We start from the raw sequence: 13,165 nt of genomic DNA on the forward strand, positions 1-13,165 counted from the left end.
ATTTCTATGTATTTAGTTTATTTAATCTTCTGTATTGTCCCAGTTTAGAAAAGAATGGGTTCTGTGAAATAAGTAAATACAAAAGAAAAAGGCAACAGAGCAAAGAATAGGAACAAGAATTGAATTACCTAGTCTACATAGAACAGAAGAAAGACGGCTGATTTTGATTTTAGCCACATTGAATTTGATAGGGCATCCTGGTGATAATATGCTCAATAACAGGGTAAGTGCTCCCTGCACACCAAGCATAGTTCCAAACTTTCAGGTACTCTCCATCCATTGCATTTTGAATAAAATTCAGGGTTGCTAACATGGTTGCAAGATCCAGTTCCTGCCCCTGCTTATGCCATATATCATGCTACACCTGCTTACCTCATAACTCCTTTCTTCAGCAGTGTCTGTGAAGCAAACATTTTCTTATTTACTCAGAACTATTCGAGGTAGGAAAAAGTATATCCAGTTTATTAATAGAGCAAGACTTCTGAAGGGAAGACCTGAAGGCAAGATATCTTGTTACTCCGTGACAAAACACCATGGCCAAGGAAACTTAGAAAAGAAAGCCTTTAATTTCATTTACAGTTTCAGGTGGATAAGAGTTCACGATGGTAGAGCAAAGGCGTGGTAGCATCAACAGCTGAGAGATCCCATCTTGATCCGAAGCAGGAGGCTGAAAAAGCACAATGTGAATGCCAGGAGTCTTTTTGAAACGGCAAAGACTGTTCCAAGAGCACATCTTCAGGCAAGCTTTGTTTGCATCCTTTGCAAAGAGCATCACCGACTGGAGCCAAACCTTAGGAGCCGGTGAGGTTATTCTCATTCAAACTACCACACTGGAGACAGCTAATTTTCTAATCTATACAGAACTAAAGCCGAAGTATAGGTTGCATGGGATTTCCCAAGCCCATTCCCTATGACAGTTAATTTTGTGTATCGACTGGACTATGAGATCCAAGATACTTGAGTTTGTGCCTGGACAGTGTGTTTGTGGGCCTCCTGTAACCCAGTAAAAGCTCTGAACAGACTAGAAACCTTGGGTTCTTTCTCCTCTCCACTTGATTCTTTGACCTGGGGCACTGGCCCTCCGTTCCGAGACTGACTGAAATCACATCTCAGTTCTATTGCCCTTGTTTGGAATGGAATCCTACCATGCAGTTTGCTGACTGCAGATGCTGGGCTTCTTAGTCTCTATGATCATGTGAACTATTTCCTTATAGTAAACCTTACTGTCCCCACTTCTACTGCCAACTGTTTCTGACTCTGGAGAACATCATTTCTTGGGAGCTGCCAGGTAAATACTATTTGTCAGTGAGCTGGACTGTTTTATGTCGACTTGGCACAACTGGGGTCATATGAGAGAAGGGAACCTTAATTAAAATGTTAAAATGCCTCTGTGAGAACAGGTTGCAGTCAGGACTATCGGGCATTTCTTGATATTAGTGATTGTGGGAGAGTCCTGGGTTCTATTAAGAAAGCAAACTGATTTTGGTGATATTTATCCAGAAAGTTGTCCATTTCCTTTACGTTTTCCAATTTTGTGAAGTACAGGTTTTCAAAATATGACCTGATGATTCTCTGTATTTCCTCCATGTTTGTTGTTGTGTTGAGGCCTGTGTGGGCTCCAACATAGATAACTATTTTCCCTAACTAGACTGGAATGGAGTCGTGAGGAGTAATCAGACACAGCTTACACGGTCATCCTTGAAGGGCAAGATCTGATCCCCATTTATTCTCCAAACAGTTTATATATCATCCCATCAATTGAGCAGGAAGACACATTAGGCTGTATCCTAGGTAACCGGGTGAATGGCCTTTTGTCACGTCCGCATACACCTGTTTGTGAGTATGTTGTCACATAGGCCATGAATTAGCATCTCTATAAGACATCCTCCAAATTATGAAAGGAAGGAGCACCAAACATCCTGATCAGCTTTAGCCAACACCTCTCCTCAGGTGATCTACATTAACAACAAAAGAAAATAGGAGCAGCACATCCAGGCTGTTGTTAGGCTGAGACAGCTTGTCTGCAAAGCTATGTGACCACCTCAGACCGGGCCTATGGCTCTTGTGCCATACCGAAATATGGGCCTACAGTTATGTCCCCCTTTTCATTTATAAATTTTGTTAGTTTGGATATTCTCTCTCTTCTTTTTGGTTAGTTTGGATAAAGGTTTGTCTATTTTGTTGATTTTCTCGAAGAACCAACTCTTTGTCTCATTGATTCTTTGTTTTCTTTGTTTCTATTTTGTTGATTTCAGCTCTGACTTAGATTATTTCCTGCTCTGACTTAGATTATTTCCTGCTCTGACTTAGATTATTTCCTGCCGTCTAGTTCTCTTAGGTGAGTTTGCTTCTTTTTGTTCTAAAGTTTTCAAATGTTCTGTTAATTCACTAGTGTGGGGTTTTTCCATCTTCTTTATGTAGGCATTTAGTGCTATGAACTTTTTTCTTAACACTACTTTCATTGTGTCTCATAAATTTGGGTATGTTGTGTGGTCATTTTCATTGAATTTTAGGAAGTCTTTAATTTCCCCCTTTATTTCTTCCTTGACCCATTGATGATTCAGGTGAGAATTGTTTAATTTCCATGTGTTTGTGGATTTTCTGGAATTAGTATTGCTGTTGACTTCTAGTTTTAAACCATGGTGATCTGATAAGGTACATTGAGTTATTCCAGTTTTTTTTTTTTATTTGTTGAGGTGTGTTTTGTTACCGAGTGGTCAATTTTTGAGAAGGTTCCATGAGGTGCTGAGAAGAAGGTATATTCTTTTCTGTTTGGATGGAATATTCTTTTTTTTTTAAATTTAGTATCCAGTGTTCTGCCTACATGTTTGCCTGCAGGCCAGAAGAGGGCAACAGATCTCATTACAGATGGTTGTGAGCCACTATGTAGTTGCTGGGAAATTGAACTCAGGACCTCTGGAAGAGCAGTCAGTGCTCTTAAAAGCTGAGCCATCTCTCCAGCCCCCTGGATGGAATATTTTATATCAGTGTGGCAATTTCTCAGAAAATTAGGAAACAACATTCCTCAAGACCCAGTAATACCACTTTTGGGCATATATCCAAAGGATGCTCAATCGTGCCACAAGGACATGTGCTCAGCTATGTTCATAGCAGCATTGTTTGTCATAGCCAGAACCTAGAGACAACCTAAATGCCCCTCAGCCGAAAAATGGATATGGAAAATGTGATACATTTACACAATGGAGTACTACACAGCAGAAAAAAAATAATGGCATCTTGAATTTTGCAGGAAAATGGATGGAGCTAGAAAACATTATTTTGAGTGAGACAGCCCAGACACAGAAAGACAAATTATCACATGTACTCACTCTAAGGTAGTTTTTAAACATAAAGCAAAGAAAACCAGCCTACAAACCATAATCCCAGAGAATTTAGACAACAATGAGGACACTAAGAGAGACTTACAAAGATCTAATCTACATGGGAAGTTGATGTAGGTGGGTCTTCTATCTGCTGTTTCATTGGTTAATTAATAAAGAAACTGCTTGGCCTGATAGGTCAGAACATAGGTGGGTGGAGTAGATAGAACAGAATGCTGGGAAGAAGGGGAGTGAGGCAGATACCATAGTTCTCCTCTCCAAGATGGACGCAGATTAAGATCTTTCCCAGCAAGACACCACCTCATGGTGCTACACACATTAATAGAAATGGGTTAAGCAAGATATGAGAGTTAGCCAGTAAGAGGCTAGAGCTAATGGGCCAGGCAGTGTTTAAATGAATACAGTTTGTGTGTTATTTCGGGTGTAAAGATAGCCGTGCGGAAGCCGGGCGGGACAAAAAGCAGGCCTGCTCGCCTCATCACTACAGGAAGTAGAAAAAGACAAAATCTCCTGAGTAAATTGGGAGCATGGGGATCTTGGGGGAGGGGAGACGGAGGGAGGGGAGCAGAGAAAAATGTAGAGCTCAATAAAGATCAATTAAAAAAAGAAAGAAAGCAGACTGAACAAGCCAGTAGGCAGCACCCTCCATGGCCTCTGCATCAGTTCCTGCCTCCAGGTTCCTGCCCTGTTTGAGTTCCTGTCCTGACTCCCTTTGATGATGAACAGTGCTATGGAAGTGTGAGCCACATAATCCAGATAAACTTGGTCATGGTGTTTCATTGCAGCAATAGAAACCCTAACTAAGACACTTAGTTCTGATGATTCACTAGGGCTCAAATGATTCAACATTTCCCTGTGATCATGTTTATTATAGTAAAAGGAGAATTAACAAAAGGAAATGGTGTCTGGAAGAAACAACAAGGCACATTCAGGATTCTCCTTCAGTCAGGCCACATAGAGTTACTCACCTTCTGAGCACTGAGTTGTGATGACACTTATGAAACATCTTCAGTCAGGGCTTACTGGACACTCAGTGCCCAGAGGAGGCCGATCACAGGAGCATTTGCTAAACTTCCAGGTTCCCAGAAGTGAGCGAAGCATAAGTCTGATTGTTCTCTACGGGAACAGTGATCCACTCATGATTTATGAGATGGTAGGAAGTCTTCTGAAATCTTAACTTCCCAAATGCCAGTCAGTCGGAGGCCAACTCTGTAAGTCTATTATTATTATTATTATTATTATTATTATTTTTGGTTTTTCGAGACAGGGTTTCCCTGTAGTTTCTAGAGCCTGTCCTGGATCTAGCTCTTGTAGACCAGGCTGGTCTCGAACTCAGAGAGATCCGCCTGCCTCTGCCTCCCGAGTGCTGGGATTAAAGGCGTGCGCCACCACCGCCCGGCTATTATTATTATTATTATTATTAGTTATTATTATTTTCAAGATAGGGTTTCTCTGTATAGCCCTGTTGTCCTGGGACTCGCTCTGTAGATCAGGTTGGCCTGGAACTCAAGATACCTGCCTGCCTCTGCTTCCTGAGTGCTGTGAGCAATGGCGTGTGCCACTATGTCTGACTTTGTGAGCCAAAAATTTAAAGGTAAGGACTAAACAAAGGCAAGCAAAGGTTTGGCTGGATACCTTTCTTAACCTGGTAATGTTGTACTAAACTGAGTCCTACTCACAAGTTATCTGACAGTAGAACAGTCGTAAGGAATTACAGTAAATTCTTGCCAAAGAGCTTGAGGGCCAAGAGTTAAAAGGTTAAAAGCTGAGAAACTAATCATATGCTTAAAGACTCTGTAAGTCTCATTAAGTCCATGGGTATAAGTGCTGAAATGTTAACTAATATCCCAGATACCTTACCAATTCTTTCTTCTGATTAACAAGAATGATTCATGAGTTTTTGTTTGGTTTTTCTTTGTTTGGTTGGGGGGCAGGGTCTGACTTTAACCCAGATTTGTTCGGATTCACAACAGTGCTCCTTGGTTCAGCATGTGAGATTCTAAGTGTGAGTTGCCGTGGACAACAGTAAGAAGAATCCTTAACCCTTAACCACAATCTTGCAAAAACAGCATTAGCCACATTTTATAGTTTCAGAAACAAATTCTAAGAGGTTAACTTGCTCAGAATTTCAAGACTTAAAACGCAAAGTTGAGATTCTAAGCAAACAGCATCACCCACTATTCCACTATCCCTCAACAGTTTCTATTAAGGTGGTTATATAAATGGTGTGTCTGAAGGGGCTCATCTCCAAGGACTTCAGTCCTCTGAACCTAAAGATGACTGTTGCACTCCATCTCAATCTAGTCCTGGCTCCAGACAGAGCTGTCAGCACCAAGCTCAACTAACTTCATCTCTTGTGACTAAATCAGAGCTTTGCTTTAAAAGACGTTGAAAACAGTTCATGAATGGTCACTAAAAGCATTTTCTAGGGTACATAATTATCACAGAGCACTCTGAAAAGTATTCCTCTTCCTCTGGGTTTTGCCTTCTGAATGTTTATTTGATTTTTTTTTTTTTTTTTTTACCACCAACACCACACAGATGCATCATCTTTCCCATGGATACATCCTCCCAAACTAAGGCACCCTATTGCATGCATTTTAAATCAAAAAGTATTGGAGCTGGACTTTAAGAGGATGAGAAGCCCCTTGTTTAAAAAGCAAGCACACAAACAAGCAAAAAGTACAGATTTCAAGATCAAACAACTCACACTTTGGTTTAAAACACACATTGGTTTAAAATCTGGAATGTTGGTACAGGGAGATCAAAGGGACTTGCTTGTTGACTTTTGTTTTCTTTAATGTGGAAGGTGGAGCAAAGGAAGGAAACTGGACTGGAATGTTCAATTATTGGAATAATTTTCTAGGACTCAGTCTTAATCTTTTTTTTCCCCCAAAATGCAGTAAGAAAAAGGTTTCATTAAAATTCATTTTTTCATGGGAAGCATTTGAAATTAAAGTAATTATGTTCAAAATAGCAATTAAAATGGGACCTAAAACCCCAAATTAGTAATCATACTATTTAGTTAATGAGCACAAAAGAGCACACAGCAGACTGAATTTACTGAGGATTCTTGTGTGTTTGTTACTAGGGACAAAACCCAGGTACTCCAGCTAAGAATGCACTTTATCAGAGGGCAACATCTTCAGCTCTAACATTGCCATTTGTGGCCCAATAAAAAACAAAACAAAAGACCCTCCCAGTTCTAGAAGAACTGCTTCTCTTATAAACTGGTCTTGAGATTTCCTGAGGAACTTTGGACAAGTGTTTCAAAAATCTGGAGTGTTCCCTGTGTCCGTCCTTCTCTCCCCTCCCCCTCTCCCGCCCCCAGCAGGCTTAAGATGTCACTAGGAGGATTTTCTCCTTGGCTTACTCCAACCACTTTTGACCAGTGATGGAAAACGTCTACTTTGTGGGCTGGCTGGAAGGCTGGCCTGAGTTGATCTCAAGTTACATCGCCTTGCCTCCTCCCTCAGGAAGTAAAGTCCACCAGCAGGAGTGCCTGAACCACTCTGCCCTCTTAGACTACAAAAGCCTGCTTGTTTTCACCAAGCAGTGGAATGAAAAACCTTAGGAAAAAAAAGTAACATTTTAGGAAAAGTAACTTTTTTTCCTCCACAATTTTCTTGTCTAAAGAGGATTCATTTGAAGAACACATCCTTAAAGGTAAGGTAAAAATGAACTGGGTGTTGGGTTGGTCTTCTCAGGGGCCTTGGAATAACTAGAATCTGTCTAGCCTAATCATCTAACCGATGTCACACACCCTTGGTTATCTTTCTGTCCAGCCTAATCGTCTAACATGTTACACACACACACACACACACACACACACACACACACACACACACACACACACACACACACCAGCCTGCTTTAACAATGGGGAATAGGGATAACACCCTTTCCTCAAGCACATACATTCTCTTCTCACTCTTTCTCAATATATAGGTATTCACTTACTCAACTCTGTTTGAAGGTAGCACACTATGACATTCTAATCTTGAATACCTAGCATCTCTCTCCTAAGGTGGAGACTAGTCTCTCACAGATTATTCATAAATTCACTATAACACCCAGAATATTTAACCTCTCTACAGTACCCTCTATTTCTGTTCATTCATATTTCCCAAGTAGGCTTCCCAATTTTTTTTCCTGATCTAGTATCCAGTTAAGAAAGATATAATGTACTTTGTTGGGGTATCTAGTTCTTTAAAATACCTAATGCCATATAAAGGGGCTGTGTAAACCCAAGGTCCCACTCCCATTTGTTTTAAAGTCAAGGACTGGTCTGCAGAACTGGAAGGGTAACATAACATATGGCTTCCTCAAGAATTGCCTATAGGTGACGGAAATTCTGAGCTCAAGTAGAGTAGCCATTATAATCCCAGAATAACTGCTTTTATACTACAGAGAAAAAAATAAAATTTAAAAGTTTAGCCACTGATGTAGGAGTGTTTCTATCTATCTGCTGTTTCATTGGTTAATTTATTAAGAAACTGCTTGGCCTGATAGGTTAGGACATAGGTGGGTGGAGGAGACAGAACAGGATGCTGGGAGTGAGGCAGATGCCTCAGGCAATTGCCCTGCCGCTCCTCTCTGGGACAGTCACCATGAAGCCAGCCACCAGGTCAGACATGCTGAATCTTTCCCGGTAAGACACCACTTCGTGGTGCTACACAGATTATTAGAAATGGGTTAATTAAGATGTGAGAATTAGACAATAAGAGGCTGGAACTAATGGGCCAGGCAGTGTTTAAATGAATACAGTTTGTGTGTTGTTATTTCTGGGGCTAAGCTAGCTATGCGGGAGCTGGGTGGGATGAAAAGTAGGCCTGCTTGCAGCCTCTCACTACAAGCCACACACAACATATAATCCCAGCTTTCAGGAGAAGGCAGGACTGCCATGAGTTCTAGGCTAGCCAGAGCTACAAAGCATGACCAGATCTTAAAAACAACTAGAGAGTGGGGGGAGAGGGAGGGAGGGAGGGAGGGAGAGAGAGAGAGAGAGAGAGAGAGAGAGAGAGAGAGAGAGAGAGAGAGAGGAGAGAAGAGAGAGACCCACGTAAGTTTAGATCACTTCCTTGGCTACTAATGCAACTGTTTTGGATCTGCCACAGTGATCTGTCTGAAACATAAAGGAAGCACCACAATGAACAGGGAAGAAAAGGCTAAAACCCTGGATGGAGGATGGGGATGGATGATCGTGCTGCATTTTTTCCTGGTAAGTTTCTCTCCCCTTTCAAACTGCTAAACTGTCTGGAGAAAAGCTTGAAGCCTAACAAAAATCACTTCAGAAATAATGAGATTTGAGTAGACAGGCAGCCAGGAACTTACCCCAAACTACTAAGATCAAAGGCCAACCTGGCTAAACCCAGCTGAGCTACTCCTCTTGAAAGTAGAAACATTCTTATATTCTTATCCAGTCCTCTCCTCTGCCTATGATCTCTTAATCAGCGAATGCTCCAGGCTTGATTGGCAGTTCTGCCCTGGCAGCATGGCAATTGGGATTTGGGGACACTACATTTCTTATTATACTAGGGCTATCACTGGGCATTTCTAGAAAGTTATCAGTCCTGCCAGGGGTGAGACTGTAATACTCAAAATTCCAGCATTCAAAGAGACCAAATCAAAATGATTGCTGAGAGTTCAAGGCCAGCCAATCATACGTGGCAAGACCTTATCTCAAAATTAAGTGCCCACTCAGCCTAACATGTCCACAGTAATTCTAACAGTAGTCTTTGTGCTGGCTTTTGTCTACCTGACACAAACCTACACATGTCTGGAAAGAAGGAACGGCAGCTGAGGAATTGCTTCCATCAGACTGACTTGTAGGCAAGTCTGGGGGAGGGGGGAATTTTCTTGATTAATGATTGATGTGGGCGAGTCCCGTTCACTGCAACCCCTGGACAGGTGGTCCTGTGTTGTTTAGGAAAGCAAACTGAGCAAGCTGGGAAAAGCAGTATTCCTCCATAGCTTCTGCTTCAGTTCCTGCCCAACTTCATGGTAATTTATAAACTGTAAGCTGAAATAAACCCTTTCATCTCAAGTATTTAATCAGCAATAGAAAGTCAACTGAGACAGCTTCCTTCATTGATAGGGATTGGGAACACTCTGCCTGCTGCCCACATCCCCCCAGTTACTTAAACTAGAATAAACATTGTATATCTGACATGTATTGTAAAGCTAAGACTCCTTACCCTCATCTCCAAGAACGGTTGGGTTTGCTATGTGAGAAAGTGGTAATGTGCATTATCAGCGTGCCCATTCCAAACACTGATGGATCCCATCCACAGCTGTGCCTCAGCCTGTGCATCCCTGGGTCATTCTATCAACTTTGAGACACACTCACAAAACACCTCTTTCTTGACATTCCCCCCCTGCTTAGATTTACAACAAACAGCCCGCACAATGGGAGCACAAGTACTGGTGAGTAACAGACATCTGTATGAAACTGGAGGTGGGAAAACATAATACAACACCCCTCCCTAATGGTTAAAAAAAAAAGGAGAAGGCAGAGATCCTCAGCTAAGGTTTGTGTATTATAAAACAATAAAGCACACGTTGCTAAATTCTGGCTTCATTACCAAAGACTAGCATTTTTCGTCCCCTTACATAGAAACATTGCTAACAGGGAAACTAAAGATGCCTTAAGTCTGAGATTCCTGCCTGGTTAGGCCTCCTCTCAAATCATGGTTTATGGTGTTGGTATTGTTGGATAGTCTGGCTCTCCCACTTTTTTTTTTTTTTTACGTGTTTCTATTTGATTAGTTACTGCTAAGAAAAGGTACCTCGCAATCAGGTTAATAACATCTTGTTTGGGTAATATGATGATGCTTATTGAAGCATAAAAAAATATAGCAAACTGTTAACAATGAACTTGGGCCAACTCACTGCTCACAGTGATAATGTGCATCCTTACAGACCACTGCGTTTATTTCTGTATGAATTACCAAGACTACTTTCCCATAAATAGTGAAATAGTGAAAAAAATGCTCTGTGTACTTAGAAAGCTCCCGTACAAAGGCATAGGAAGGTTACACTGTAACTTATCAGACTTTATATATAACTGTTTCTGTGTTTAGTATGTCTTACCAGACATATTATATGCCTTCTCTGAATATACAGCCTGAAACACAGTAGCCACTCATTAAATACCTGCTTGTGGGGGATGAATAATCTGATAGACACATTTATAAGTAAACAAGAGGGGCTGGAGAGATGGCTCAGAGGTTAAGAGCACTGACTGTGCCTCCAGAGGTCTTGAGTTCAATTCCCAGCAACCACATGGTGGCTCACAACCATCTATAATGAGATCTGGTGCCTTCTTCTGTCCTGCAGGCATACATGCAGACAGAACACTGTATACATAATAAATAAATCTTTAAAAAAATAAGTAAACAAGAGGGTAGATGAAGTCAGAGGTGCAGAGAGGCTACAGAAAACACGTTAAGGGACAAATATAGTGGTGCACACCTGTAATCTCAGCACTTGGGAAGCAGTAGCAGGAGGCCGATGAGTCCACAGCTAGCCTGGGCAGCACAGTGAGATAATCTCAGAAAAATAACAGATTTTGGGTGTTCTGAGGTTATGAACTTTAAGTGAGACAAGTTAATCAGGAAAGTATTTTAGAGTTACATCTGTGGTGGTTAGTCCATTATTGAATGGACTAGTGAGGATTGTATCTAGACACAGGGTATCTACTGGACAAGCTGCAGCATAGGCAAGAAAACAGTAAGGCCCCAAATTTAAGGAAGATACCAAGAATAACTGAAATACAGATCTGAGCATATCAAGAGGGCAGGCTAAGATGCGGAGAGGAACCTGCACAGCAAGGAATATGAAGAGTCTAGAGTTAGCTGAAGCACTTCGGTGAGTGATGAATGCCATTCACTAGAGTTAGGAGGAACAGAAAAAAACACTCCGAACAGTTGGAATGGCTTAATCTTGAACAGAGTCCAAGGGACTTATAACCACGAACAGGCTTGATATAGTCTATATGCACCTGAAGTAGAGCAACCTACGTCTCCAATATACACTGTTTAAAACCACCAGAGAAAAGAGGAATAGGACAAATGTTGGGGGGACTCAATGCGAGATGAATGGAATCATTCAGAGAGGGGGAAAGAGCATAGAGGTAGGCAGATGTCTAGAAATTATCAGAGAAAAAATGATGCATGGGCACTGTTGAGATCACACAACAGAGATGGGAACAATCTCCTGGCTTAGCAATAAACAGCTCTCTGATAACCTTGGCCAGAGCTCTTAGATGATGGGCACTAAGCTACTGAACTTCGGTTTTCAGTGGAATACTGTAATAAAAGAATCAACAGGTCTGTGAAGGTCAGGACAAGCTAGGCTATTACTACAAAAGGGCCTGGATAGTAAGAAACTGTTATTAATTAAAAGTGACCCTAACAACTGGCAGTGATTTCAAAATGAGTCAAGGCTTATCTAAAACACACAAACGAGTAAGAACCACTTAGTATTCTTACGGGTCTAATATAACTGCTTTTGCCAGTTGGTATTTGCCCTTGCCTTTAATTCCAGCACTTGGTAGGCATAGGCAGGTGGATCTCTGCATTTGAGGCCAGCCAGGTCTACAGAGAGTTCAAGGACAGCCGGGGCTACACAGAGAAAAAAACTCTTATCTCGAAAAACCAAAACCAAAACAACAAAAAACTGCTTTTAAGTTGGAAATTAGAGGTTGGACCATTCCTAGGTTTTTGCTTGATTTGGAAGTGAGACAATTACAAAGGCCGATGAAGACTGAAGCAGGACCGACACCTGCCAAACTTGATCCAAGACACAGGATCAAGACTTTTATAGGAGTCTGCTTGCTTAATGAAGGGAAAATACAGACATTAGGATAAGTAATTTTTTTTTTTTTAGTCCCAATAGAAATAAATTATGAAGTTAAAAGTGCTGGCTGGGGAAATGCAGGAGTTCCACCTTTCCTTTCCTGAGACTCAGTGAATACACAACACAGGCTGGAGTCACACCCCCAATGCTAGAGTTAGAAGGAATAAGAAACAATCTAAACAAAGAAACGTTCTTACTAGAGACCACGAACAAACCATATTCAGATGATTAAGAACGGAGGTAAGCCGGTTGTCGGTGGCACATGCATTTAATCCTAGTACTTGGGAGGCAGACAGGAGGACCTTTGAGTTCAAGGTCAGGCATATCTACACAGTTCTAGGACAGTCAAGACTACATACATAGACTCTCAAAAAAAAAAAAAACCACACACACACACACATACACAACAGGTAAGCATTCTGTGGACATCATCACCACATAGCTCACACACAGGAAAAAAAGCTTACAAAAATGACATTTCACATTGGTGGTCCTTGCTCATAAGAAGTACACTCTATTTTGACATTTACACAATTTGCTAGTTTGTTTTTTATTTGGAGAAAAATTATAATAGACTGCCAGATTGTGGGTGCTGGAGACTGAACCTGGGTCCTCTGGAAGTGCAACAAGTGCTCTTAAATACTAAGCCATCTTTCTAGCTCCAAGTTTTGTTTTGTACTTTCAAATCAGAATGAGAAAACTGTTCAGGACTCCTTCCTGACCTTGCCAACTCTCAGTCTCTTGCCTCCAGATAAGAGATACTACTGTGAAGTAAGACTGAAAATGTTGATTCAAGTAAGGTGGGTGTTGTTCATGATTCTTTAGGATTCGAGGGATGGTAGTATCTATCCAAACAGAAAGTCTCTCCCCACCAAAGGCATCTGGAATAACCTCCTGAACTGCTACACAAGGAGACAAAAGTGGTGAATGTGGTGCCCGTCTAGGATACAAGCCTCAGTGCCTGG

Source organism: Arvicola amphibius, chromosome 14 (genome assembly GCF_903992535.2).
Source record: "Arvicola amphibius chromosome 14, mArvAmp1.2, whole genome shotgun sequence".
Lineage (NCBI taxonomy): Eukaryota > Metazoa > Chordata > Mammalia > Rodentia > Cricetidae > Arvicola > Arvicola amphibius.